We start from the raw sequence: 6651 nt of genomic DNA on the forward strand, positions 1-6651 counted from the left end.
TCGGCCCGTCACATCCTTTTATGTGGCCCGCGAAGACAAATCAAATTCATGTTACTAATTGAGCTATTGCGTATATTTCTTACCATTCATCTTTGAAAAAAAATTGAAAATGTTTTATTTGTTTCAGATTTGCAAACTAAATATTCATCAATTTGTTGTGTAGTGTATACTGTATACAATATGAGGTGTTAATACATTTATTTGGGTTGACAGTCATAATGGCCCTCCCAAGGAAACTATGATGACGATGCGACCCACAACAAAAATTAGTTTGACACCCCTTCCATAGGGAGTTGTAAACACCCACAAGGATGCTTGTCCAAGTCACCCACTTGTGGTACGAACCTCTAAGAATAAACATTCATTCATTAATTTCCTGAACCGCTAATCCTCACTATGATCACAAACATTCTGGAACCTATATCAGGTGACTTCCGGCAGTAGTCGATGTACACCCTGAACGAATCACCAGCCATTCGCAGGCGACACTTCACAGTGTTAAATGCTACTGCCGAGTCCCGACACTTGAGGGGATACAGTGAAATCACTCTGTCTGTGATCTGCTTCAAGTTAAATGGTTCCTATAAAAATATAATTCAAATGAATAAATAAACATCCAAGTCTGATGGATTGTGGGTACAGTATGTGACAACTGACTCCAGCCATCATCTTGTTCGCGAGTGTGGAAAGAATGGAGTGAGGTATTGGCAGCTCATCCTAATGTCTGCAGTGATGTAGACTCTGTATTGGTCTGTTGTGGTGAAGAAGGAGCTAGGTGGAAAGGTAAAGCGCTCAATATACCAATCAATGTACTTTTCTACCCTCACTTACAGTCAGTAGCTGTGGGTTGCAACTGACAGAACAAGAGCCCACATGCAAGTGGGAAATGATTTTCCTCCGTAGGGCTCTCTCCCTTAGAAATAGGGTGAGAAGCCACTGCTCCTAACCCTGTACGGCTGGATGGACAATTGGACGCTGTGCTAAGCCAAACGCAACAAAATGTTATTCCATAAACACTTATTCATACCTGAATGAAAAAGTCTAAGTCTAAATATAACTGGCTTTTCGGGTTGAACTTTGAATCTGGTTGACCTTGTTAAACATAAATACGTATCATCTATGAAATACTAAAATTGTAAAACACATGCTTTAAAACTGTAAAAACTCCCAAATTAGGTGTTTTTGGTCGTAAAGAGAGTGTATTTGAAACGATACAACAAATACTAATGCTCTCAAATCAACAGTGTTCCTAGTGTTTCTTTTTCTTATTCAAGACCCCAATCGCTACCAAAGCCTCAGAGGCCAGGCCGGATTTTTACCCATGACCTCAGAACTGTGAGGCAGATTTATCAGTTGTACCACTCTACCACCACGATCGTGATGTAGAGAAACATAAAATTGTTATTCAAGTATCAATCATTGGATTGTGATTTTCTTCTGAGGTTCTCATCTACTGCTGACCACATTACATATTGATGTGGATTCCAGCACAAACTTGCTTACAGATACATTTCAGGGCTCTTGTGTCATATCCTATGCATAGGCACAATGCTCTATGAAGGGAGAGCGAGATCTTTCTCCTGGCATTACTGATGGTGTTAAGTATCTGAGCATAAACAGTAATGGCCAAGTGCAAGTGCAAAACACTAAGACTGAATATGATCTTTATTTGAATGAGTCATAGTTTCAGGAATTTGTGTCTTTGCAATTTAACAGTACACGGGTAGTGCAAGTGGATTTATATGCCTTTGAATTCATCTGGCAACACCAAATACTAAGTCATTATGTTAAAATTATCATACACTGACCTTAAAACTGGAAGATGCCAAGGAGAGTCTCTATGAAAATGAAAGCCCCAATAAATAATATTGCGCAACAAACACTACACAGCAAATCTCACATTCTGGGTTTGAAGATGATGTTAAAGTGCTCTGCGAACAGGTTTTCTATTACTTTTAAGATCAAACTGGGTGTGGTGAAGTAAGATTAAAAGACTCATGACATAAGGGGCCTGTGTTTATTGGAGCTAAAGAAATGTCACAAAATGGAAGGTTACATCCATCCATCTATCCCTTATGTGAATCGCTTATCTTCATGAGGATCGCGGGTGCGCTAGGGCTTATTCCATGACTTTGGGCAGTTGGTGAGGGACACCCTGAATCGGTTGCCAGGCAATCGCAGGGCACACGTAAACAAACAATCATTCACACTCACACCTACGGGTATTTAAAATTACCCCAAGACCACAGCATCGACTCGCCAAGGAAAACAGCTAGTAAACGGCAGTGCTCCCTCACCTCAGTTAAGGTCAGTGTTGATGACTCAACAGTAAGGAAGAGACTGGGCAAAAAAAAGCGAAAATTTGAGGAGTGCAAATACTTTTTCACAGTTCTGTTGTTGCAGCGCTCTGAAAACACAAATTGTCCCGCTTGAATGGTACTTATGTAGGTTTCCACACCTATCACATACAGGACAAGTGTAGAGTATAGTATATTTTGCTTTGCAGTCCGTGTGTATGAAAATATATTCCAGTGGAATCACTTCACAGGCATTTTATTTTGATTTCTGACAGAAGCAATCAGAGTTGGCCATCTCTAAAATGAACAGTTATAGAGTAAAAATTGAGGTAAGGCTGAGGTGCTTTCTGTGGTTTTGAAACAGTTCCTGTTCCATCTAGATTTCATTTTCATTGGTGTTTTACAGTGAGTTGCGGAAAATGAAGACGAATGCAATTAGCAACCATGTTTGGACTAAGCCCTCTGGAGCCAGCGCCACGATGTTTACGTTGGAATCTGATTGGTCCCCTGTCTAACCAAGTTGCTTTCACCTCACTGCGAATAACTTTGTACAGATGACTTCAGCACGCTTACAGACTCCGTCTCGTGCACCTTTGACCTCTCCAAAATTCCAAGCGAGAGGCCCTGAGCAAGAATTGATGGAACATCACTGTTGGCCTTTCTTACTGTCTTGCTCTTTTCTCTCTTGCTTTGGTGCCAAGAACAATATTCAGATCCATGTCAGGGTAGCACCACATTGGTCATTAGTAGAAGATTGCTTTGGTGGAGTACTACCACATGAATTTTGTTTTTGTATTAGCTTCACTTACCTCCTCCATAGTCATTAAAAATATTTGGAATACCTAAAGTTTCATTCTTAAAAGTTATGTTGTTGTGGTTTCTTTGACTAAAATAAGGACTAAAACACTTGACCTATCAACGACTAAAGCTTGACAAAATAAAAACAAGATGAGAATAATATTCATTCATTCAATCATCTTCTGAACCGCGTATCAATAAATGTGCTAACCACTACCAAAGGTAATTGAAACTGGACTAAAATTGAGACTAAATTTCATAATGGCTAAAAAAATTGATAACACGAGATGGAATCTCTTGAGCACTAAATCTTTTTTAAGGGGACAAACTTGTACAGTTATTTTTTTTTCTTTTTATTATGTTTTGTTAAAAGTGAAAGGTCAAACAAGTCCTCTTTAAAGACATGATAGAAAGGGTTAAGCTGACAAACCGTTATTCTTTTTTAAAGGGTTATAAATCTGTCATCATCATAACAGTGAAAGGAAAAGCCATTCTTTCACAGGATAGAACCTAGGGGTTGCAAATTTAAGGGGAAGAGGAGCAGCTCCAAAAATGACTCAAATATTCTTTACATTGTAGATTTCTTTTGCTGTCTTTGTCTGAGAATACTTGCAGGCTCTGTCTGTACCAGTGAATTATTTCCCATCCATTCTACTTTAAAATTAATTTTTATTTGGTTTGTTTATTTCGGCAAGTACATGATCAACATTCATTACAATTTCATTTCACATTATGTTAAACATGACTAAAATTAAATAACTAGTCATTCATATAAATGCAAGCACATAACGTTTTCACACATGCACTGAAACTGGAGAATAGGACATATGTTTATATAGAGTACATGGAGAAATTACTGAGCAAGGGTTTAGGGTTTACTCAGCTTCTCAGGTCAATCTCGCTTCCATCAGGCCTGCTAAATGTATGTCACACTTTGCATAGTGTATTTACAGTACATACTGTATCTATTTTTAATTATGTAATTTGAGTTCAGTACTCTTAAAAGGTGGCATTATAATACTAAAGGACCATACAGTTGGTCTGTAACAGTATATGGCACTCCTATTCTTTCATCTGCAATGTTCCTTTAATCCCTTGATTCTCTGTTCCTTTGCCATTCCATATCAGAGACACCTCATACACACTTATGACAAAGCAAATAAACAACAGCTTTTAAATGTGCTGGAGGGCCGATATCATTGGCATCAACGCTTATCGGCCCTCCAGACGCTGGCAGTGTCTTCAATTCTCACAGGCTCATTCCAACAGGATGTCTGCATTGGCATTTTAACGCTTGGGCCTGCTGGGCCATCTCTCTCAGGTTCCCATGAAGCCAGGTGAGGGATGCAGTTGTGCATCCGTGTAGTATGCAAAGACCTGACCCCATGTTCTCCCTCTTGGATGGAACAGCTCCAACATTACTGATGCCTGTATCCACGATGAAAAGCCGCTAGATGTTGTGGTAGGCCAGCACTGGAGCCTGTATCTGTGCCAACTGGAGCAAGCAGAAAGCATGCTCACATTCTTCTGTTCATTTGAAGAGCTGGCCTTTTTCAGTCAGTCACTGGCAAAGTCCTTCACAAAGTGTTGGTAGGAAATCATCCAGGTTGTGTTCTTGTGGAAATTTGGCCAGGACCCTTCACTAATTGAAGGTGGCTGGGGGAATGGATGGCATCACCTTGCATTGCCCTTGTCCTTGGCCAATGAAAGTGGCTGATCTGGTCTTAGCCCCTGTCAATGGTTTATGCACATAACCAGAGAATTATACATGTTGCGTACACACTCATGTGAAATTTATTCAGTCCAACATAACGTTATGTACTGCATGTTTAGTAACCACTGTGGAGAACCTGCTCACAGGGAGAATATGCAAACACCATAGAAAGGCCAGATTTGGCCTAGTCTCTTAGAACTTACTTGCTGTGAGGCAATAGTGCTAACCACCATGCTTAAGCTCCTAACACATCCATCCACATTATGATGATTCCATCCCTCAATAACATAGTTGAGGCACAGACACTAAGTTATCACATCACAATGACTACCCACAGTCTGTGAGGAAAAATGTGAAGAATTCAAACAGCATTGTAAAGGGGTGGCAATCAGGGTGGGAACAAATAAGTGGTCAAAAATCCATTATTTTATTTGGAAACCTCACTAATTGATTATGTTAAAATACACCACAATATGATGATTACTGTGAGAAAGTTCAAGATCTATTCTTGAGGAGTCGTTATGTATTATTGGTAGAGCTGCATTCTGTACATTCCAGTACTAGTAATGTCATGCCATATTTTTCAAAAATAAAATTATTATGTATTAAGCAATACTGAGCAATGTGTGGTGTACTCGAGATGGCAATTACTTCACACCACGCACAAAATGTACCAGGCATGGGGTAAATATCTCATAACTACAACACAGGATAATTGCTGTTCATCAACCCAACCACCAACGCATTCGTGCATCCGTCCAGCCAGCCTGGCAGCCATCCATCCGTTCGTCCATCCGTCCATCCACTCATCCATCATCTTCCATTCACTCATCCATCACGTAACAATCAGTTTCTACCTCAAGTAGATTCAGAAGGGTGCAAAAGTATCATTTTTTTAAAAAAAAATTAAAGTATTATTTATTCATTGTATGTGCCTTCTTATTTTTACTTTTTGTATTGTTTACTTGAATGTTCTGTTTGTCTGTGGACCAATTGGGTGTAATATGTCTTGTCTCCACCATGGGATAGTAGGAAACGCGATTTCGATCTCTTTGCATGTCTTGACATGTGAAGGAATTGACAATAAAGCAGACTTTGACCCTACACTGCAATATAATCAGTCAGGATCATTTTTAGCGTCAACTAATAATTAGCACTTTTTATGACTTTCTTTACAAAGGGTGAATGGGATAAAAAATAACCACATTAGCGGTATTTATGCAAGGAGGTCAAGATGCAGCAGTCTGTTCACAGGGTTTGGGCTGCACCCTTTCCCATGTTACGGTTCTCCATGTTATGCTCATGGGGGATTTCATGGTGGATGAATCATTCACAAATAGGGCTGTCAGGCATGCAACCATTTTGAAACCAAAAAGTATCTGTATTCAATCTATTTAAGATGGAGTTTGGAAAGTGTCATTAATAATCTGTAAAGGGAAAATACCCCCATCCAAAAAAAAAAAAAGAACAGACACACAAACAATTCCAATGAGCTCACACTACTATGAGTTGGTGTGGTGTTGCCCAAATTCAAACTGTGCCTGTCAAGCTCAATGCCTCAGTCTTTTCTGTTGTGGGTCATTAATGACTGTCATACCCACTAATGACAGACATATTCGGCTTAATGCCACGGTCTTTCAAACAGTCGGCATGGAATTCAAACTGGTATTGAATAAGATCTTGTTTAATTTATTTTTAGTTATTGAACGTCTGGGTTGCCTTGAATTCAGAAACCCTGCAATAATAATGTAAAAACAAACAAACAAACAAAATAAGACTTGTAATTGAATCTTAATGAAGAAAATTATCTTGTCTTTCCTATTTATTTTTAGAGTGATTTAA

The sequence above is a fragment of the Syngnathus scovelli genome, chromosome 9 (assembly GCF_024217435.2).
Source record: "Syngnathus scovelli strain Florida chromosome 9, RoL_Ssco_1.2, whole genome shotgun sequence".
NCBI classification, from domain to species: domain Eukaryota; kingdom Metazoa; phylum Chordata; class Actinopteri; order Syngnathiformes; family Syngnathidae; genus Syngnathus; species Syngnathus scovelli.